Below are 24,820 nucleotides of genomic sequence, written 5' to 3' on the forward strand. Positions count from 1 at the left end.
GGGAGATAGTAACATAATTTCTGTTTAAGAAACGCTGGGCCTTGACCTTTGAGAGCTTTATAAGTGAGGCATAGGGTCTTGAATCTGATGCGGTTCCTCACCGTTAACCAATGAAAGTTTCTTATTGCCTGCTTGGTCGACTGGAATCTGGGGATGCCTGCTAGCAGCCTTGCCGCAGCATTTTGAATGAGCTGCAGTTTGGCCACCACCTTTGCCTGCGCATTTACAAAGAGTCCATTACAATAGTCGAGGGACGAGAGTACTAAAGAAGTCACCACTGTTTTCCTTGTACTCTCGGGTAAAAATGGCAATATTTTCCTGATAATCTTAAGCTTGTAGAAAGCAGAGGACGCTACCTGGTTGGCATGGTTAACGAAACTGAGGTTGTCGTCAAAGACAACTCCCAAATTTCTGACTTTGTGTACCGGCTCTGGGGGGGCTCCAAGCGAGGTTGGCCACCACTTATTTGACCAGTGTGGGGATAACTTTCCGAAGATCATTACCTCCGTTTTGTCTGAGTTGAGGCGCAAACAGTTCTCGGCCATCCAATCCTTAATGGCTATCATACCTTCCTGGAAGCTGGCAGATACTTCTTCGCCATCGTTCTTGATCGCGATCACCAATTGGGTGTCGTCGGCGTAGGATGTAAGGCTCATCCGGTAGTTCTTAATTACCCTAGCTAAGTCCGACACATAGATGTTAAAAAGTGTCGGACTTAGGGATGAGCCTTGCGGAACGCCACATGGGAGGGCGAGTTCGGTGGATTGAAATACGCCCAAAGTCACTGCCTGCGTCCTGTTCGAGAGAAAAGAGGCTAAGAGCTCTTTGGCTAGTGAGCAGATGCCCATCTCCTCGACACGGTCAATCAGAACTGTATGATTGACCGTGTCGAAGGCTGCCGAGAGATCCAGTAGGACCAGTATCGCTGTTCCTCCTTGGTCTCTGATGGTTCTTATATCATCGGCAGCCTTTATAAGAGCGGTCTCGGTTCCATGGAGTTTACGAAATCCGAACTGGGACTCGTCCAGGAGACTGTTCTGTTCTATATACTCAGCCAATTGGCTGTTCATGGCTCTTTCCACAACTTTGGCCAGAAAAGGCAAGCTGGCGATGGGTCTGTAATTTTTGAGAGTTGTTTTCTCTAATCCACTTTTTTTGAGGAGGGGTTTCAATAAAGTATTTTTTAGCTTATCTGGGAAGATGCCAGCATGGAACATGGCGTTACATATTGGAGTGATAACTTCACTTACCAAGTCTATAATTGGAGAAAGAATTTTCGGGGGGCAAGGATCTAAGGAAGAGCCGGTTTTTACCTGTCTCATGATATCCGTTATCTCTTCCTTCGTTACGTCCCTGAATTTAGCAAATGAGCAATCCGGGATTTTTTTTGGTTGTTTTAGTTGCTTGGTGGTGTTAGGTGCAATCACCGAGAATTCGGAATAGATGTCGTTAACTTTTGAGTAAAAGAAGCTTGCCAAATTGTTGCAAAATTCCTGTGTTTGGGGGGGACTCAAGTCAGGCGCTTTTCCTGACAATGTCTTGACTACTTCAAATAGATGTCGGCTTGAATTTTTCGACTTTTCAATTTGTTGCTCATAATATCTTCTTTTTCCCTCATGAATCATGTTTTTGTAAATTGCTAATTCATTTTTATACTTGGTTTTACTCGTGTTGTCGTAGGTTTTTCGCCATATTTTTTCCTCATGTCTGCAGATCTGTTTTTGTTTTCTAAGGGTCTCTGAATACCACGGTGCAGATGGCACTTGTCTATTTTTCGAAATAGTTTTTAATGGGGCGTGTTTTTCCACTGCATTGCCCACCCAGTTAAGAAATTGATCTACTGCTTCAGTAGGATTGGGCTGGGTTTCGGGGCGAGTATTGATCAGAGACTTCCTGAAGGTATCATAGTTGATGTCCTTCCATACTCTAAATTTGTCCTGAGAGGAAGCCTGTTTAGCAAGGTTGAATCGTTTGCTCGGTAGGCGACAGCCTATGGCATGATGGTCTGTCCATGTCAAAGGTAATATGTTGAAAACTTCCAACTCATTAATGTTAGAGAATATAGCATCCAGAGTGTGTCCAGCTTCATGGGTAGGAGCCTTTATGTGTTGGTATAGACCCAACGTGTGACATTCAGCTAAGAGGGCTTGAGTGTCGGCTTCATCTGTCTTATCTAAGTGAAAATTTAGGTCTCCCAATACAATAAAGTAATCCTCGATGGCCAGTGGTTCTATCCAAGAAGTAAAAGAGGAGAGAAACTCTGCACGAGGACCAGGAGGTCTATATATAAGTACTCCTTTAAGGTTGTGTGAGGGGTTTAGGTAGATAGTAAACTGTAACGCTTCGCAGGCTAGCCATGGCATGGGAGAGATTCTAACTGGGAAGATGTCTCGGCTAATAATTGCCAGGCCTCCTCCTCTTTTTTCCCCCTGCCTATCCCTCCTAAACACCTTGTAGCCATCTGGTACTGCTACTTGTAGATCGGGTTCAGATGAATCATCCATCCATGTTTCCGTTACAAAAAGGATGTCTATTGCCTGGTCCGCTATTAGATCGGCTATATCTTGCCTGTGACAGGCCAGGGAGCGAGCGTTAACAAGAAAAATGGATATTTTGGGGGATTTGTTAGCATCGTTAATACAATGACTGGATTTGTTATTGAAAAGCAGTACAGAGGATTTACAGTCCCTACACCCAATTTCAGTTCTTTCATGTAGATCCTCGGGATTATGTTTGGCGCAAGATGTCATATATCCTGCCTTCCACATCCGTATTTGAGCAGGCGTATAAGTGATCCTTTCGGTACTGAGCGGGGCAGGGGGTATTGCGCTAGGCGCGGGACTGGCGCGGACGGGCGCAGACGGGCTTGCCTCTGGCGCGCCTCTGGCACGCCGCCGGCGCGCCCGCTGCGCCCGCCCGCTGCGCGGACGGGATGGGCATCTGTTTTTATCCAGTTTAGAGGAGGGTGGGAGGCGTCCAGCTACTAGAGCGCCACCCTTCCTACCTCCAGTATGGCGCCCACGTAATGCGCGGTAATGTTCTAAAGGGGTCTGGTATTTTAAAAGTACAAAAGTATCAAAGTATGAAAACAAAGTAATAAGGCACACGTTTTAAAATAGTTATGCAGAGCCCCCGGCTTTCCGCCTCAGGGGTGAGAAAGACTAGCTTTAAGTCAATGCGCGAGCGATCTCGCGCTGTTTATGAAGCCTGGGAGGGCGGGAGGCGTCCAGCTACTAGAGCGCCACCCTTCCTACCTCCAGTATGGCGCCCACGTAATGCGCGGTAATGTTCTAAAGGGGTCTGGTATTTTAAAAGTACAAAAGTTTCAAAGTATGAAAACAAAGTAATAAGGCACACGTTTTAAAATAGTTATGCAGAGCCCCCGGCTTTCCGCCTCAGGGGTGAGAAAGACTAGCTTTAAGTCAATGCGCGAGCGATCTCGCGCTGTTTATGAAGCCTGGGAGGGCGGGAGGCGTCCAGCTACTAGAGCGCCACCCTTCCTACCTCCAGTATGGCGCCCACGTAATGCGCGGTAATGTTCTAAAGGGGTCTGGTATTTTAAAAGTACAAAAGTTTCAAAGTATGAAAACAAAGTAATAAGGCACACGTTTTAAAATAGTTATGCAGAGCCCCCGGCTTTCCGCCTCAGGGGTGAGAAAGACTAGCTTTAAGTCAATGCGCGAGCGATCTCGCGCTGTTTATGAAGCCTGGGAGGGCGGGAGGCGTCCAGCTACTAGAGCGCCACCCTTCCTACCTCCAGTATGGCGCCCACGTAATGCGCGGTAATGTTCTAAAGGGGTCTGGTATTTTCAAAGTACAAAAGTTTCAAAGTATGAAAACAAAGTAATAAGGCACACGTTTTAAAATAGTTATGCAGAGCCCCCGGCTTTCCGCCTCAGGGGTGAGAAAGACTAGCTTTAAGTAATATATTCGATTAGAAAAGGTAACAGTGGAAAGAATGAGTTAATGTATGAAGACACATTAGAATTCAACCTTTTAGAGCAAATACAGAGTCCAACTAATCTGGCTTAGATATGCTCTATTACCACAAGGGGTAAACTACTGCATTGGAATTATAAGAACATTGCAAGTTGTTACAAGACACAAAATACGTTATGTTATGTTGTCACGATTTGTAAAGCAAACAACTACTCAGCAAAGTGTCCTGGCGCTCAGGCAATTGGCAGTAGACCTAGATACCTAGACTGACTACACAAAAAGCCACATCTTCAGTTTCTTCTTGAAGGCGGTGAGATTAATGACCACGTGGAGGTCTTTCGGTAGTTTGTTCCAGGTTATGTTAATTTATTTTTCTAATGCGCACAGCTACCCAACAAGGGTTTCCCAGCGCAGGCCCTGAAAGAGACTCTGAAAACCTAAATTAGAATTGTTGATTAAAAAGCCAAGTTTTTAATTGCTTGCGAAAGTTGGGATAAAAATTCTCTTTCCGCATCACATCAGGAAGAGAGTTCCACAGGGTTGGTCCAAGAAAAGAGAAGGAGTGGCCTCCCATTCTCATCAATTTAATCCTGGGAATTTTAAATTTCTCTTCCGTGGAGGAACGAAGCAGGCGGGAGGGATGATAAGGGCATACCAGATCTTGTAAATATTTGGGAGCCGAGCCATTCTTGATTCTAAACATATAGCACAGGGCTTTAAATGTTGTGCGATGTTCCACCCGGAGCCAGTGTAATTCTGGCAGGGCATTAGCCGTGCTAGACATTCAAGGAAGACTATACTGCAATCTGGCAGCAGAATTCTGCACCACCTGAAGCTTACGCAACACATCCCTGTTTGCACCCCAAAAAAGGACGTTTCCATAGTCCAGGCAAGATGTTACAAGTGCCTGGACTACCGCCCTTTGGGTACCAGCAGGGAGAATCCAAATGATTTTCTTTAACCATTTGAGGATGGTAAAACAGGTGGGAGCAGTTTGTACGGCCTGTGGTTTCATTGACAATTGACAATTTATTGTCGATATTAAAGTCTAGATTGCGGACCTAAGAGGAAGGTATAGGTAAAGGCCCCATTTCAACTGGCCAATGTTGAGGGCCCCAGTGTTCTGTATTTTTACCAAAAATGAGAACTTACATCTTTTCCCCATTGAGCTTGAGCAGGTTAGATTGCATCCACAATGCAATATTGCGCAAGCCCAATTGCAGGGTAGCAGGACCTAGTCTCTTATCAGCCGATAAAGAAAAGATGATTTGAGTATCATCGGCATATGAAAAGAGCGCCAACCCGGCTTCTTCAGCAATCACTGCCAGAGGATGCACATAGACGTTATAGAAAAGTGGGCTCAAAATTGAGCCCTGTGGCACCCCATACAGGGATGTGTACGACTTTGAGGTGGCCCTGGAGGAGACGACCTGGAATGTTTGCTCAGATAAAAAGGAAGACAGCCAACCAAGCGCCGATCCAGAGATGCCCAATGCCTGTAGAAACTTTCTTAATACGGTATGAGAAACCGTATCAAATGGCGCGCTTAGATCTAGTAGCATAAGGGCCACTGTATCACCTGCATCCAAACGCTTGCGTACAATCTCCGTGACGCCCAGCAGGGTAGTCTCAGTTGAGAACCCTGCTCTAAAGCCCGACTGGGAAGCGTGCAGAAAATTGGAGGATTCCACAAACGTGCGTTCACATGTTTTTCCAAAACTTTGGAAAACATCCGGAGTAGGGAAATAGGCCTAAAATTAGTCCGCATTTGGCTTTTTCAGCAAAGGCAAGACCATTGCATGTTTCCAGACGGATGGCATCTTTGCCTCACTAAGAGAAGCATTAAGTAGCTCCATGACAACTCTTAAAGCAGGCTGTTCCATTTGTAGAAGCTCCGCAGCTAGAAGAGGGTCGCACGGAGAACCTGATTTAATGCTTGCCAGGATTTTTGTAAAAGAACCACTATCCAACTGTGCCCACTTCTTTAATTGGAGCAGAGGGCCCTCTGCCACAGTAGGTACCTGGACAAGGCAGAGCCGGACTCATCACACTAATTCCCCCTAATGTCAGGTACATTTGTTCTACTTTATTTATGAAGAAGTTAGAGAGAGTGTTGCATTGTAGTTCATCAAGGACAGGCGGGCTGGGTAGAGTACCTGAGCTTGCTAACTTCTTAACCATAGAGAATAGGGTACGAGGACAGTTCTTTGCCCCCAGAATAGTGGAAGAGACATAACCAGCTCGTGCTATTTCAAATAAAGCGTGATATTTTTTCAGTGTAGCATTGTAAATACTTTTGGATTTGGGGGAACAATCCCTTCTCCAACTTCTTTCCATAGTATAAAAAACACTTACTATTTTCAGCTATTAACGGCTCTGGAAAGGGGAGCGGCCCTAGGTAAGGAGTAGGTTCTCCCGCCCACTCTGTCGGTTGATCCCGGGCACACTTGCCAGGTGAGTGAAGGAGGATTGCAGGGTACACTGTGGGATGTATTCATTAATCTTCTCGCTGAGGTATACCACACCAGCGTTGTGCAAGGCCTTATACCTTAAAATGACAGCCTTAAAAAGTATCCTCTTTTTTATAGGGAGCAAGTGGTGGGCCTTCAGATGAAATGACATGTGAGACCTAGGTGGGTGTTTGAGTAGCAATCTGGCCTCCAAATTCTGCACAACCTGGAGTCTGTTGAGAAGGAACGTAGGGAGTCTGAGATTGAGGGCATTTCCATAATCTAGCCTCATCGTGATCAGAGCCTGAATGACCTTTTTGCCTGCGGACTCAGACAGGAGTGTTAGAATTTTTTGGGCATGTGGAGAGTGCTGAAGCAAGAACCGCTTAAAGCTTGAATCTGTGGTTGGAAAGAGAAGGTGCTGTCAATTTTAAGGCTTAAATTCTTCACCAAGTTTTAAATGGGCCAGGCTGAGGTGCATCATGTGGCCAGCAAGTTCTCAATTGATTGTGGGGGACATCTCCTTCCTGAGGAGCAGTGGCTGGGGTAGGTTGCACGACCGGTTCCTACTTGGAACAGGGACATTACTGTCTAAATGTCTCTCGTACCGCTGCACCAGATGAGGCCTAAACATACAGTGGTCTCCATCGCCTAGGAGGATCTCCCCTAGGCCTTATACAGTGGCAAGTAGAAAATGATACTTACCACACTTTTATGTAGATATCTTTATTTTCACGAATAGTCTTTGCACGGTCCTGAAGAATCACCAACGATCTTTTATAGACAATCAAAAGGCGAGAAACATGTCACTAAGGAGTAGAGTAGGTTTTCTGTTACCTAGTTCATACATCACACTATCCCTCCTTTTATATTTTATTTAGGATAGGTACCCAAAAGAATAAAGTTTTCCAGAGGAATCCTTAGCCTATTTTATTATAAGCACTTTACATACATCTACATCTAACTAGGCCCTCTTACGGCAAGGAACAAAAGATCTCCGATAAAGAGACCCTTTAAGGGTGCCCGTTGGGCATTGCAGCGCCGGCCCAACGAGGAGCAGGCTCAAATGATGAGGCATGACACCTAGCTTGCTGCGTGTGTGAGAGCCCTCATTCCAAAAGAAGGAATTCCCCCTCCTCCTTTATTTAAGACCCCTGTTCGACTTACTCCACCATACAGACTTATCTTGGTGGCGTTTTTGTGAATAATATTTCCCCAAGGAACTGCGTACTCTTTCTTTGTTGCAGGACATCTTGAAAGACCACAATCTCAGCCTTGTCTGGGTTGCACTTAAGTTGGTGCAGGGCCAACCACTGAAACATCCTGGCGAGACACTGAGAGATGAGCTCCCAGTCCAATTCCCTTTCCTTCCCACAGAAGAGAAGCTGTGTATCATCCGTATAAGAAATAATTTTAGCATACTATTGGGCCGCTCACCTCATCAATGTTAATGGATGGGTTTTCTCCCCACTGGAGGAACCAGCCTACAGGGTGGACAGACTGGCCTGGGGGGCTCATAGTCTTCTGGGTGAACTGTACCTCCAGAGTAGGGGCTCTGTGCATCTGCCACACACACACACAAAGACGGTCATTGACATCTGGCACAAAGCAACTAAAAAGACAGGGTGGGAATCAAGACCCCCGGAACATACTCCACTGTGAGAGGGGGTTTTCTGCTAGAGGTGCATTGGCTACGGGGTTTCCGTATATGGAGTATGGTTGGTATTGACGTGCTTGGGAGTGTCTGGAAGGATGGGAAAATGGTGACGTTCGATACCCTACGGGAGGGCTTTCAAATGGGTGACAATGAATTCCTTTGGTATCGCCAGCTGCGCTCTGCACTACATTGCCATTTGAAAGAAGGGACTACAATTCCTGAATACTCACCCCTAGAGGACAGACTCCTCTTAGACCCCATGATTGAGAAAGCGGTATCACTCACGCACAAAAAGCTGGTAAATAACTCCCCATATGGTCTGGGCTCCCTGAGGGAGGCCTGGGAATTGGACGTGGGGCTGTTGGAGGATGATGACTGGGCGGAGACCCTTCAGAGCCCCAGAGAAATAGCCATCAGATCGTGTTTTAGGCTTGTCCAACTCTACATCCTTCACAGGTCCTATGCCTCGGGAATGGTGCAGGCCCATATTAATGGGAGTGGCTCCGAGTTATGTGCCAGGGGCTGTGGCGAGAAGGGGTCTTTCTTTCATATACTGTGGGAGTGCCCCATGATTCAGAAGTATTGGAGGGGCTTAATCTGCATAATGGAGGCTGTAGTGGGTGAGCAGGTCCCAATGAAGTCCAGATGGCATATCCCACTGTGGCCATGTGTTCTCTCCTGGAACCCCAAGGATATGCCATCTGGACTTCATTGGGACCTGCTCACCCACTACAGCCTCCATTATGCAGATTAAGCCCCTCCAATACTGGGCTGTGGCTGGCCTTAGCTGGGGGGGTCGGAAAAAGGAACATTGCACGTGCATAGGGGGCGGCAGAGCCTGCGACAGTAGCAGCATGGCGGTGTGATATGGACTGTGTCATAATGCGGAGCAGGTGGTGTATCAAAGTCACGGATGTCCTCGTAAGTGGGAGAAAATATGGGGAGCCTGGACATTGTGTAGAGGCCTTTGACGGGAATTTGGGGGGATGTCACATGGGCTATCCTGTGTAAGGTAAGAGAATAACTCAATCTGTCTGTGTCCAGAACTGCGTTGGATGCACCTGCGAGCTATATAGCACTGTCTGATGATATCTGTGTACTCAACATAACCTGTACATGTATATTGGGATTTGCTTGTATCTGAAGCCTGTGTTTTAGTATAAAAAAATAAATAATAACTTTAGATCCAAGTGAAAGCCAAGGGTGCGAGGTAAATGATAAACAGGGTGTGGCTAAGGGCAGAACCCTGGGGTACACCCATAATCGAAGTTCTAGCTTGAGAGACATAGAGGGGCAGCCATACTTCTCGAGTACGATTGCTCTGAAATGAGGTCAACCAATTCAAGGCTGTATTTCTGATCCCTATTTCTTGAATATACTTGAGAAGTTTAGAGTGGGGCACAGTATCGAAAGCTGCGGTTAGGTCCAAGAGGACCAGAATAGCCTTGCCTCCCTTGTCAAGAATGCTCCTAACATGCTCAACAACTTCCGGAAGTGCTGTCTCAGTGCTGAAGTGAGGTTGAAAACCAGATTCCCTGGGTGTAATATTGTATTATCTTCTAAGTAAAGGGACAATTGGTGGTTGACTTCCCTCTCAAAAATCTTGGCGAAGGCCGGAAGAGGGAGATCGGCCTATTGTTTGCCAATTGCTTAGGATCAGCCACCGGTTTTTTCACCAAATGGATCACTTTAGCCCTATTCCAGCATGCTGGGACCACATCTATTGCCAGTGAGGAGTTAAGTATGTTGTTCACTATAGAATTAATGGATTGGGCAGCCATAGTTAGCAAGTTACTTGCTGTCTAATTGAAAAGAGGGCTAGCAATGTTGATCGATTAATTGGTTGATTAAATAAATACAAATCAATTTCCTATTTGGGGCTTTTGCCCGATATATAATTTCTTTGGAGACTTTCGGAAGGCTGTTGAAGAAGAAGAGTAATGTACTAACAGAAATTCAAAATGCAGGGACCCTCAGCAAAAAAGGATCTTCCACATACAGTTGCGGAGATGAAAATTGTCCACAATAAATAAAGAGTTTTTTTGCTTAGTGTTTTCCTCCCCAGAACTAACAATTGAATTCTGTTTTTGAGCTAGGCTGAGGAAAGCTCAAAAAGGCAGTTTACTACCTACTTGCAAGACCTTTATGAACAATAGCTATGCTCTCTGTACTCTCTAAAGGCAAAGTTTGTGTGATCTTAGCGACACATCAGCTCGCTTTAAACACTACTAGCAAGAGTGATGTGAATGAGTGATAGCTCTGCTCTCTGTACACTTAAACTGCAAGTCCTATGTGACTGGAGCAATCGCTTTGCTATCTTTAGACTTTAGCTGCAAGACCAGTGCGACCTAAGAAATAACTTTCCTGTGTTTATGCTTGGCCTTCTTGATCTCTGTGACCTCACTGATAGCTCTGCTACCTAAACACTCTACCTACAAAACGATTGTTACCCAAGTGATAGCTCTGAGGTTTTTACAATTTACCTGCATATCCTGAGTGATACCTTTACCTTTATTCTGTGAGTGCTTACATGATACTTACTTTCTTTGTACCACCCTACTCTTAGTCTGTTGTTTTTAATAAATAGTGTCATTTTGTCTCCCTTGTCTTTTTTACAGCTTGTCACCCATATTCCTGTACCCTCATTCTTATGTTTAACGTTGTCTCAAGGAATATTCAAGGACTTGGGCGTCCGGCTGAATGTCAACGGGTACCTTCTCACCTATTTAAGTTTAACTCTCACACTGCCTTTTTACATCTCTGCTAAATAAAATATAATCCTTATTAGATGAATAAAATACAATATTTGAAAGACTTTTATAAACACACAAAAGTGTTAATGGAAATGTGGCTTTGTAAAGCATTTGACTTATATATGCATTCTACACGTGAGGAGTGTTAATGTATGTGAATGATATATAGCCAAAATTGTCGTGCAGAAATACATGAGTCAGTGAGTGATTTGTCAGTGTATGCATATTACAATGTTTACATTTTTGTTTGTGATGTCATGGTGTTGAAACAATCCTGTCTCAGGATGATATACGTGGACAGTGTCAAAGCCCATCATACAGAATTGAAAGAACGCTCTCCAAAACTGTGATGCAACAATTGACGTAGTGACTCAATTAAAACATCCGACTTTATGTTATCCAGGCACCAGCAGACTCTGACATCTGTTCTGTGTCCCTCAAACGGAAGCTTCATCGGGTGTTAGTTCAGGGGGTAAGGTTTACATATAAACCTGTTCCCTGGACATTTCTAGCAACATGAGACAAGCAACAAAAATCCTGCTGACAACTTCTGGGAACAACATACTATCACTGTATGATTACAACATATGCAGCACAATTTGATGATGCCAAACGTGCTCTCAGTGGTGGCTAAGACATGTGTGTGTGTTCTTGTACCTCTGTTGAGACTGTTGAGACTGTGTGGTTGAATATTATGGGAGAGGAGATTTGTAGAGTGGCATACCTGGCATTACCTGCAATAAAGGCATTTGAGCCCTTTTTTTAAAAGTAGATACATTGCACAAAATGCAGACATTCTATAAACGCTTGCATACTATATGAGTATAAGAGTTTTACATTATGATTGGATGAAGTTATGACTTGACTCTATTTGTGATGTCATTCCCCAAATATCCATGCAGTGCGAGTTAGTTACGTTTTCCTTGTAGTTACATGTCACCAGAATGCAATAATTGATGCACCAGAGGTGACTGTTGGAAAACGGAATGTGTGCATCCAGGATAGAAAGTGTACACATTGGTGAAGTAGTCCCTGGTATTGCAGACATCTTGCAGGTGATGGATTCTAATAGTGTCTGTTGCGGACATAATTGCAGGGTGCCTGAAGTACCATGTGGATGTGAACAGTGGCACCTAATACCCGAGGAAAGTCGGCAAAGGAATACATTCCCCTTGCCACCTGTTGCATTTATTCCAGTGAAAATGGCGTTGTAAGGATCATGTCTTCCAGTGTAAACCCCCCTTTTTTACTTTCAGTTTGAAGACATGTGTTAAGGAGTGATAAATTGCTATTTCATCAAATGCATGTGCTTTTATTCTGTATATATATATATAATAAATGTATAATAAATGTGTATGATAAGCAAGATTAATCAGAAACATATTCAGTGATAATTTAGGGACTCTTTAGTTTAGATCTTCTTCCAGGAATGTCACACATCTTATGACTGTTTTCTTCACAATTCTATTTTTCTATTGATTCTAATAACTTGCTTTTTGGCTTCTTTATTTTAGCTTTGGGTGTCCAGGACATAATGGGTACGTCCTCTGCCGTGGCACTAGTGTGCAGAGGACATAACCATTACATCCTCTGCACACCAGTGAGCAACCCCTCTGCTGTAAACGACAATGGGATTTCCTTTTCTTTTTCACTGCCTCAGGAGGTAGGGAAGAGCTGCGCGAGGCATGTTTTTTCTTGAAGTGCAATGGCTGAAAATGACAGTGAATGAGCTGATCGGCTCATGTCATTTTCACTGCTTCGGTGGGCTCCCCAAGCACTGAAACACACGGGAGAGGTATCAGTGGAAAGAGGAGAATTTCCCCTTTCCAATGGTACCCTTCCCCAGTGGATCCTTGCATTGTATCGCTATGTGAGGGCGATCCCCATGCAGGTATCCATCACTGGGCACCAAGGAGGTGGGAGTGGCTTCTTGGGCAAGGATCTTTGCCCCTCCATAATATTGTTGGCATATTAAGTCTTTCTGCCCAACCTGGGGAGAATATAGGGCAACAGCCCCTGATCTGCCCCCAGGGGGGAAGAAAACACACTTGACAGCAGTGATTTTTTCCGTGACAAAACATAAGGGTGGGGGCTGCCTAAAATGGGCATGCAAATGCCTCCAGCACCCAAAAATAAAAGGGACAGTCTTTTTTCTCCCCCTGGGAGCAGATAAGTGTCAATACTAACCGTGGAGGGGGAGGGGGCAGAAAGCCCATTAGACACTAGGGATTTTCTTATTGTAAAAGAAAAATGGGGGCTGCCCAAAATGGGCATGTCAATGAACCAACCCCCCATCCCCTCAAACAAAGATGGGAAAGTCTTTCTACCTGATCTGAGGGGCAGATAGAGTTTATTACCCCTGATTTGCCATGGGGGAGGGGGGGTAGAAAGCCCACTAGACATCAGGTTTTAAAAATAAATAAAAGAGGGGTGGGGGCTGCTCATAATGAACATGACCATGCCCCACCCCACAAAAATTATCCACAGTCTTTCTGCCCTCCCCTGGGGGGGCATATGGGAGCAATAGCCACCAACTAGAAAGCCCACTAGGAACCAGGCATTTTTTTTAAATGTAAATTTAGGGGTTGGAGCTGCCCTGAATGGGCATTGTAATACCCCCACCCCATCAAGAAAAAAGCACATAGTCTTTCTGTCCCCACCGGGGTAGATGGGGCTATAGCCCCCAATCTGCTCCCCAGAAGAGTAGAAGGCTCACTAGGAACTAGGCATTACATTTTTATGTACATTTATATTTAGGGATTCATGCGAGGCACACATTCCTGGACTTCCTGGATGTCTAATTTTCAGAAATGTCTGGGTTTGGTTGGTTTCCCTAAATGGTTGTGGAGTCTGGGGCCAAAACGCAAATGCCACTATCTATCACAAATCAACCTGTTTTTGCATCAGGGCTTGGTGGCTATCTAGGCAAAACTACCAAACCCAGACATTTTTGAAAAGTAGACATCCTGGGGAGTCCAGGAATGTGTGGCTTGCATGAATCCCTTACTGTTTTTTTTACCCAGAATCCCTGGCAAACCTAATATTTAGATAAGAAAATCAAATTTTCCTCACATTTCTGTCCGGGAAAGTGTGGAGATCACATGGGACCAAAAGTATCAAGCCTTTTTGACCATTTGCAAATGGCATATTCTCAGAATCGGCCCATTTGCGAATTGGAAAAAGCCTTTTGGGAGGTAACGTCCCAAAAGGAAATCGCAAAATGGAGAATTGCAAAATTTGTGTTTCTCTATTTTGCGAATGCAATTAAGGAATTGTAAATTGAGATTCCTTAAATGCAATTCTGCAATTTGGCCTTAAGGAATTGCAAATTACCACAATCTTCAAGCACTTTTTAGATTTTTTAAAAGAGCCATATTTCCCACATATATGCCCTTAGGGCATGTATGTGCGCAAAATGTGCACAAATGCATATTTCAGGGTTGCAACAGGGTGTCCTTTTGGCACCCTTGCAACCTTGAAATTGCATTCTCAATTTGCGATTCTCTAATTGGTAATCGTCAATTGAGAATGTCTTCCCATTCATTCCCATGGGCCTCCTAGCACATAGGAATGAATGTGAAGGTATTCCTTATTTGCGAATCTCAATTTGTGATTCGCAAATAAGGAATATGTATGACTCGCAAAATGTTTAGCAAATCCTACTTACATTGGATTTTGCGATTCTCTAATTGCGATTCGCTAAAAATTGCAATTTGGGAATCTCAAAACTTTTTTTTGATACATATAGGCCCTTGTCCATTCTGAAAACTAGACACCTGGGGGAGTCCAGGGAGGTGTGGCTTGCATTGATTACCCATCTTCCTACCCATAATTCCCCTCAAAACCTCACAATTTGCAAAAAGAAATCCAAGTTTCCTCACATTTCTGTGTGGGAAAGTGGTGGGATTGCGGAGCAGACACAAAATTTCCTACCATCTATCATTTCCCCAGATTGCCAATATAAATACCACCTCACTTGTCTGCTACTGGAAGGACTGAACACTTATTTTGGAGACATCTAAAATATCTACCACAATCTGACCTGGTTTTGCAAGGGGGCACCTGCATATTTGGTTTCTGGCTCAGCGGCCATCTAGAGAAACCTACCAAACCCAGACATTTCAAATTTAGCTCACTTTTCTGTCTGAGATTACCATGCCAACACAGATTTCCTACCCAAAGTTCTGATTTTTGTGGAAAAATCTGATGTGTCCAGTTTGCATTTTGGGCTGTTTCCTAGGCCTACCCACACAAGTGATGTACCATTTTTATTAGGTAGACCTGTGTAAATGCTGGGTGGGTGGAAGTTTGTAGGCCACACAGACTCCAGAACTTTTCATCACATTTACAAAGTTCGAGGTTTGTAAGTGATTCTGGGTTACAGAACCTGGTGAGCACCACATAAGACACCCCCATCCCGGATTCCCCTGGGTGTTTAGTGTTAGAAATGTGAAGGTTTGCTAGGTTTCCCTAGCTGCCGTCTGAGCTAGGGCCCAAAATCCACAGCTAGGCACATTGCAAAAAAGGGTCAGTTTCGAGTGGAAAAATGGTTTGTGTCCACATGGCATTTTGACCCATTTACTGTTGGGGCCTCTAGGTCTAACCACATAATTGAGGTACTGTTTTGACCGAAAGACTCAGGGGAACACAGTATAGTAGAACAACATTTATTGCCAGTTGTCTTTCTGTGCATTTCTGCCTTCCAAATGCAAGAAAAATACTTTCTAATTCACATGCTAGTATGGGTACCCACAAGATGTGCAAATAACCACTGAATCTAAACTTCATATCTTGTTCCCATTTCAGAAATACATAGGTTTCCTTGATACCTATCTTTCACTCTTTATATTATACCAAATGAATTGCTGTACACCCGGTACACAATGAAAAACCATTGCAAGGTGCAGCTCATTTATTGGCTCTGGGTAATTGGGGTTCTTGGTTAACCAGAAGGGTCCCATGGACGTAGTGGTATATTGCTTTAACAAATCTAATATAGTAGAATACGTTTTGGTGAAAATGGAGGCACAAATGGCGGTTTTCTTCATCTCAACTTAAATGTTTTTTTATTTTAACTGTTACTTTCTGAAGAAAAACCAGAAAACAGCTACAAAATGACCCCTTGATTAATTGATAATTGTATCTACTTTTAAGAAATGTATAGTTTTCCAGAATCCATAACTGGTTGTGCATCCATTTCTACCACTAACTGGAAGGAGGTTCGAAAGCACACAAAATAAGAATAATAGGCTATGTCCCAGTAAAATTCCAAAACTGTGTAGGAAATGTTGGTTTTCTGAAAAATGTTTCCCTGTTCCTGAAAGATGGTGATTTTAGCACCACAAACCTTTGTTGATACTGTTTTCTGGGAAAAAAACAGACGCTTCCTTCTGCATCAATTTCTTCCCATTTTGAAAATAACTTAAAAAATGTAGCCATATTTTTCATAATTTCTTTGTCTCCTCCAGGGAATCCACAAGCCCTGAGTACCTTTCAAATCCTCATGATGTCGCTAGAAAAGCAAGTAAATTTGTAGTGGATATCTTATGTGGACAAAAAGGTATGGGGGCCTAAGTGTGAACTACCCAAATAGCCAAAAAAGGGTGTTGCACAGGAGAAAAAGGCCTGGCAGGGAAGGCGTTAACACATACAGGACAGATTCCAATTTTAGCTCTAGTCTCCATTTTAGTTAACCTGTCTAGCTCGTTTACCTTTAGCACAGATGCAACATGTCATTGTGACATAAAGACAATAAGGTTTGCCTCCATTCTAGGTAGGCCCCCAATTCTATTCATTCAATAACTTTATTTCGGTTTCAAAAAACATCAGAAATATGTACAGTTGATTACAGGATAATTCTGTCAATTATAGCAAAACTGTACATTTCAAAACCTATTAAACATACTAAAGTACATTGTTGGTTCTTCTCAGGCCTGTCTTGGTCCGGAAATGAAGTACACGAAATTCGTCTATTACAAGAACATGATCAAAGAGGCAAGGCAATATACGATTGAAATTGAATTGTTAAAAGCAGAATAAAATAGGAACATTGGAATTAAAATGATACAGTCATAAATATAAACTTAAAAAGAAACCAAGGAAATTAAAATACTACAATCATAATTATTAGCTTAGGAAAGTCCGACGTACATGCCACATTGAATTTAAAAAACGAGATACAGCGAGGACTATGGGGGCATGAGTGTCATACTTCAAGACTCTTAGGGCCCAATTAGGATTGCGGGCAGATTTCCCCCGCCGCCCGCCAACCCCGCAGCAAAGACCTCCTGCCTAATCACAATGGCTGGGGGGTCCGCGGCAGACGGTAAGACCGTTCGCTGCTTTTCTGCCCGGGCGACATGTCGATTGGGTGGAAAGGGGTTCAATCTGGTGGCGGTGTCTGACAGACACCGCCAGACATAATCCTATGTGGCCTTGAACATGCCTTTCTGTGGCGGCATTGCCGCCACAGAAATGCATGCCGAGGCTGCTTGGGGGGCCAGTTGCGGGCCCCTCGGGACTTCAGGGGCTGGGGGGTACACTTGGGGGGCACCTATAGAACCCCCCTGCAGTTCCATGCACAACATGTCAGGCACCGCACCATTGTGGCGGGCACATCCTAATAGCACCCACAGGACTCCCGCACTTATGGCGGGCGATCCCTTTTTACGACGGGATGGCGGGAGGAATAAGTCCGCCCACCATCCTAATGTGCCCCTTAGTGACTCAGCGCAAAGCACTACACCTAGGTTCCTACACAGTTGGATAAGCCAGTGCTGCCGAGGTAATGCATAGGCAGGGCAGAAGAAGAGAGCGTGTAGCTCCTACTCATCCTTGCAATTGCAGGCAGGGCATCCACCAGAGTGGGTGCTGGACCATTTGTTTGTAAAGGCATGAAGCGGTAGGGTCCCCAGTCTAAACTGTGCATAAAGTTTCCTAGCCAGATTTGGTTGGATGTCATCCAGGAAAGATTCCATATTTTACACGTCTTTGATCTGCAAAAATTAGGTTGTCAGATGCACACTAGACAAGCTTTCCTGGGTGGCAGAGAGTTTATGTGCTCTGTAAGATCTAAGCAATTCCAACCTTGAAGTCAAAGGGCATGATTTCCTGGGCGTGCTCCATAGATCTGTTTTGCCCAGTTTAGTTTATAGGTCCCTTATATCCCCAATTCCATCTAAGACAACTCTTCTCTCATTTTCTGCCCAATCACTGTGATGTCTGCTATAAAGACTAATCACACTAATGTTGTCCACCCTTATTACCCTTATAGTTCTTATCATTCCTATAACCGATAGAGTGTCCAGTCAGTCAAATAAGGACTCAGATATAACACCTGATACGACACCCAGTTTGGGGCAAGTGAAAAGGCCATTGAAAAACATCTATAGATAAATCATCAAAAGGGTGAAATTCAAATTGATGTCCCTTCATCTTCCATTTTCTTAAATATGTGTCTCAGACACTTCTTCTGACAAACATAATCGTTATCCAACATTTCTGAAACAATTTCAATAATTTAGGGCCTCATTTGTGAAAAGTGACGCATCGCAGCGTGAAAACAGTGATGTATCACTTTTCATTGCGCCTTCCTTGCGACACAAATGATGCGTCATATTTGCAGTATGATGCATCATGTCGCAAGGAATGACAGATACATCAATATTACAGACGTATCTGTGGGCGCAAAAACGGCGCATTGCTGAAGTGTGTCATGAAAGTGACGCAACTCCAACAATGGGTCATTACACATGGGCAAGTCCCATTTCAATGTGCCTGCGTCAGTTTTACGCCTGCCTTGAGGAAGGCATAAGATATTGACGCAAGTAAGCCTCATAAAAGTGATGCAGTGAAATCGCATAGATTTCACTGCATCACTTCTACGAGGCTTACTTGCGTCAGAACGCCCACCCTGCATATATTATACCTGGCGCAGGTATAACGTGGCGCAGGAGTTTACAAAGTGACACATCTACCTAGATGCGTCACTTTGTAAATATGACGCAACATGGCAAATTTTTTACCCTGCAAGGGCTCATAAATAAGCCCCTTAGTATTTAAGGACCACCACTCATTCCCCTTCAGTGTAGAGAAACTGTACACAGGTCACAGATGCAGATCACAGATCCAGATAAGCAAAGCACCAGATTCCATCTCAACAGAAAAATCCTCCAGGAAGACTCCCTGAGGCTCTGCAAAGCACTCCATTCTGCCTTCATGAAGGGTGCCAGGATTGTGTTCTCAAGCAGACACAATATCATAGGTCTTGTACTTGTGCTCGAAATAGCTGACAAGCTTTTCTAAACAGACAATATGATCTGTTGTCCAACTATGTGCACTATATCAGAAACTCAGGCTTAATATTTATATCATCTGTTATAATTAGCATGAGATGTTGTGATAGCACATAGAGGATGTGAGGGCTATACATTTTGATGTTACAATTTTTCTCTGTTTTCCTTGTTATTGAACAGCCTAGCTGCCTTTTTATTATCTTCTGTGATGTTACCAATATAATGTGTACTAGATTTTGGAATTTTCTCAGCATTTTAAAATAACATTTAAAAAATAAATATGTTGAAATACTTATTAAATTTCTAGTGATATTAAGTGTTTAAACCATTAATGAACGATCACTTGGATGACCACTGCTCCCTGTTAGCAACCAAAAGTATTGACACCACCTCATTTATGTATTTTTTGGGGTTCTGCAGAGGCTACAATATCTTGTTATTCACATTCAGGGCTGGTACATTGAACTAAGTTAACTCATGTGTTTGAAAATAAACTTTGTAGAGCTGAGCCAAAGCCTCAGTTTATACAACAATTGTATGGCTATAAACGGGCACACTCAGCTAGTGATTCATCAGAAAATGAATCACAAACAGCATGGCTAGCTTAACTGTGAGATGCCCACAGTGTCCTTACTGATCTTCTGGCAACATTCAGTGGGCAGAACATTTAGTGAAGCCAGTACTTTGTCAGGTGCAGATATGGACTAGGGTAAGGCTGTTGAGAGGATATGCATGAGAATCACAATGATGTCAATGAAGGTCAAAGGGTTATTGAAGTTACTTCTGCTAACACTAGCATCTTAATGATTTGACTCCATGTATTAGAGCCAGAAAGGTAAAGGCCTAGAGTCTGGGGTTGCATCGGTTTCCACCCACAGGGGACCTAGCCTGGAAGTTCTGGCTGAAGGTTGCTATTTCAATAAGATGAAGACTGACTTGCATATATCTGGTCCCTGGCTGGAGTGGCATCCTGAGCTAAAGATCAATGAAGTTAAATGAAGCCCAGAGTAAATGCCAATGGCTAATATTAATCCAACTTTTTTGTTTTTCTCAATGCTACACATTAGTGTGACAGGTAAGCCCAAATGTTCTGCCCCAAGCCAACTGTGCCATCTTCGAATGGGTAGATCCTTTAGGAGCAAAACCTAGTCTGATTTGCAGACTTGTGCCATTTAGACTGGCATAATGGGGAAAACACAATTGGCTGGTATACAACCCTAAATAATTATCAATGGATAGGATTAATTTCAGTGTTCTACCAATCACTGTTTTGTGTTCCTGAAAGCAACAGTTGAACCCAGACATGGGTCCTGTGCTCACTTTGCCAAAGTGCATAGTCTCGGGCTAGAGGGGTCAAGTGGGCAAAAATAAGAATGATGTGGCATGCAGCCTGAGAAATTAATACTGGCTAATATCAATTCAAGCATTTGGGGACAGTCGTACAAAGCTTTTTTTGAGGTCGCAAATGGCCTAATTTTCAGAATCAAGCCATTTATGGCATCAAAAAAGCATTTTTTTAAATGTTAAAAGGCCCAATATATGATTCAGTAACCTAAAACCTAATAACAAATTGGGTTAGCGGTTCGTTATTAGGAAGGTAAGTGTTTAGGGCGTCCCTTCCTAAGACTGAATCGCAATGGTATGTTTTGCGACCAAAGTACGGTTGCAAAACATTAGCATTTTACCTCCTACTTCAAGTAGGTGGTAACCCATTCGCAAATTAGAAGGAGTCCCCAAGGGACCCCTACCCCTTTGTGAATGTTTGTGAAAATATATTTTAAGAGCCGGCACTGGTCCAACGGACCACTGCTGACTCTTTAAAAAATAAAAATAAAATATTTCATTGTTCTTTTTGACTCACTTTCTGTGTTCCTTCAAGTTAAATTGGCTGTATTTTTAAAAAAACACACAATGCTTTATTGAAAAGCAATCACAGACTTAGTGGTCTGCTGAACCTAGCAGGCCACCTTCCCTGTGATTTTAACAATTCACAATCGGTCGCATACCGAGACCTACCTCATGAATATTAATGAGGTAGCTCTATTTACAAATAAATAAAGATTATTATTATTATCATTATTATTACAATCCATGGGAATCACAAACTTTATTAGGCACATATTCGTACATGGGTGTTTGTGATTAGCAAATAATCAATCACAGGCTATTTGATAATCCCAAAGACTTTCCTACGTACATCTGACCTTCATTTTCCCAGTTTCATTTTTGCAGTGCAATTTACGAAACCAGTCAAATAACTGCAATAGAAAAAGAGGAGCTCCAGTACACTGGTGCAGAACTGCTTTGCTAATGGTGTATTCTAAATTCATTATGGACAAAAGTGCAGTTAATGCTTGTAAGGCAGCACAGTGTATTAGTGTGGTGTAGTTAACGGAACCAGCAAGTCCGAGTAGCACTGAACTTGGTTTCAACAACCTGTTATGGAAAGCGTGTCATAACAAAACACCACTTCTGAAAAAATATTTTTATAAAAGATTGCATTATTGCTTTCATTTGAGGCTTCAATTTCCAATAATTCTTGCCCAGTCTATTTTTCTGTAGATTTTGGACTGACATAATGTATCATTTGATTAAAGTCTCAAATTCCCTTAACTGAATATAGCTTGCCACATTTCCAAAAACAACGTCTTCAGTAAATGTTTTCCTGCACATTGCTGTCAAGCCCCAACCAAAATATGCATTTATCCACTAAAACAATTGGTGAATGTTATAATTAATTAGAAGTATCTCTGTAACCTTTATCTCATTAAAAGTAGTTGAGTATGTTACAAAACTAATATATTTCAAACAAAACAAGAATATACAAATTAACATGCAAATGAAAAATTCTGAACATTTTCAAACGAATTCACTGTTAAAAACATTCCCAAAATACACTAGCAGGTTCCTGAAATCACACCCCAAAGACTGAGGCAAACGATCCAAACAAATTTAATTGAGGGACCCAGCCTTGAACTAAAGTTTTAAGAAAAAGTACCAACTGGATACATGTACCTAACACTTTGACCGCTGTGTGTACTCCGCCGTGGTGCTGGTGATTTATTGAGTGGGCGGGCTACAGATGGCCCCCAACCATCCTCCGCCCACGGCCACTGTGACATCGGACGGCAGGGGGCAGTCCAACACATGGTAGGGGTTAAATAGAACAATTTAATAAAATAATTCCAAAGCAATGATTTGATGGTACCTCCTCTTAAATTTATTTTCTGTTCACGCGTTTACTGTTAACTAATATTAGCATTCTTGCAACCTGCTGCCTCAATTTAAGTCTTTTGTTTTTATTTGGCACCACTGGGATCATGATAATCTTGGAATTCCTTAAATTTAAAAAACTGCACTCATATTAATTCAGTTGTCTGAATTGAAGATGTACACTATATGTTGAACTTGGCGATTTTTTCAGGGTCATCCCAGAAATTATTTGCCTTCCTCCTGTATTTTTTCTGACCTGTTGTTGGTGGTTTTATGACTCTAGGTACTTTATTCCTGCTGATCAATGCTAAAGTGCATGTGCCCTCTCTTGTAAACTTGGTAATATTGTTCTACACCTTTTTGGTATATTTAATTTACCTATAAGTCCCTTGTACAGTGGTATCCCATATACCATAGGCCTTTAAATTAAATGCTACTGGTGAGCTTCCAGTGCTGCTTGCGCCACCCACCGAAGTGGCCTTTCAAACCTGTCGAAGGACTCTGCAACTGCAGGGCCAGTGTGCGCATTTTACTGCTGCAGTGATGTGGCATGTAAAGTGGTTGCCATGTTCAAACTCCCCTTTTACTACATATAAGTTACCCCTAAGGTAGGTCTTAGCTAGCTCTATTGGCAGGGTGCTATGTTGTTAAAAGGTAGGACATGTGTCTTAACTGTGTGGCATGTCCTGGTAGTGACAAACAGCCTATCTGGTTCTCACTGCTGTGAGGCTGTCCTCTAAATAGGTTTGCATTCAGGATTCCCTCATATGTGCTTCAGTGGTAGATTCCGATCTGAGAGGGGAGCATGACCATGTTTGACATGTTTGAAATAACAGTGAGAAATCCTGTCTTTTGGTGAAAGCAAGTATGTTATTACTGTTTGAGAAATACCACCAGATAACTGGCTGGAGCAGTACAGCTCATGGCGGTGTGCTCAGGGGCCATTTGTGCCTAGGGCTGAGAGGGGGCAGAGGCCCTTGTGCCTAACTTTGGAGGCACCAAATATTGTGTGGGAATTCTACGGGTAGAACCTCAATGGAGGCCCCCGATTCCTGGATGCAGGGGAGTGCCCAGGAACTACGGCATTCCCTGGTGTAGGCAGAATGGTGGCCCGAAGCCTAAATGGGAGAGACAAAGAACAGTGTAATATATAATAAGAGCGCGGAAGCGCTCTTGGTATGCTAAAGTGTTTCAACCCAATTCAGCCTGCTGTGAGATAGTTGTGCATATCTTGCAATTGTCGGGAGGGGGGCACCTATGTGTTCAGTTATGGTGATTTTCTAGTGTGTGCACTCTACAAGTATTAACTATAGTGCACTGCTGATGATGTCTATGCATGTTTTATGCTAAGTGTAACCCTACCAATAGTTACTAGTCACCCTAACTGTGATGTTTATCACAATTGCCTGATTGGCAAAGTGGTTTATGTGATACCTGTGAAGTCATAATACATGCCTTATGGCACAGTAATATATGCGATTGTGATCTAATGAGTTTTTAAGGATAATACAACGGATATTTTTATATAACCTTTTGTGGAGTCTCTTTTGTGGTGTGCCTAGTGTGGCATTGGTGTGTGTGTGTTACGCAAATGCTTTACACATGGTCTCTGGGATAAGCCTGACTGCTCTGCCAAGCTACCAAAGGGGTAAACAGGGGTTATCGTCAGTGTGTAACTTCTTTGCCGTGATTAGAGTGGTGGGTTCCGCCTGGCTTCGGTGCATACCCTAGCCAACCAGAAAACCCATTTCTAACACTATATAAATAAAGTGACCTTTACATTTGCTTCTGTGGTTACAGCCCTAATATCAAGAATCGTGTTCTATGATGCATTCAGTGACATTTCCATTGTTTGCGAAGGAAGTGAACATATGATCATGGAATTCCTCCATTGGCTGATTTCACAAGATATGTTCCTGAAATGCAATAGTACCATCAGTAAAATATCTCTCACATTTCTTGATGTGGAAATTTCAAGGAATGACATGAAACTGGAAACCAAAACCTACCATAAACCCATAGACAAGAGCAGTTTATTACTTTTAAATAGTTTCCACCCACGATCTTTGAGAAAAAACCTACTGTACAGTCAGTTCTTACTGGACCCTGTTGCAACCAAAATACGGATGTAGGCAAAAGAGGCCTGATTTGTGTTGCCACCTACAGCATTGCCTTAAACTACATGAAAGAAAAAATCAACCAAAACTTGGGAATAATCACATTGGGATCTCTGGTTTGGGAGAAACCCAGATTTGCACATGAGAGGAAAAACCTACAGGATTACTTGATATACACAAGGTCAAAAAAAGTCAGTGATGAAATTAACGCACTCACAACAATGTGGTACAATGACCCCGTTGTTGGTCACTTTCCCTGTGGGACATGCATAGTGTGCCACATGACAACAGTCACAAAAACAGGGCCAACCAAGTATGGACACTCAGAAGACATATAAATTGCAATACAACCTATGCAATATATATGATCAGGTGCCCATATAGCTTACCGTGTATT

The sequence above is a fragment of the Lissotriton helveticus genome, chromosome 5_1, assembly GCF_964261635.1.
Source record: "Lissotriton helveticus chromosome 5_1, aLisHel1.1, whole genome shotgun sequence".
Taxonomy (NCBI): Eukaryota; Metazoa; Chordata; class Amphibia; order Caudata; family Salamandridae; genus Lissotriton; species Lissotriton helveticus.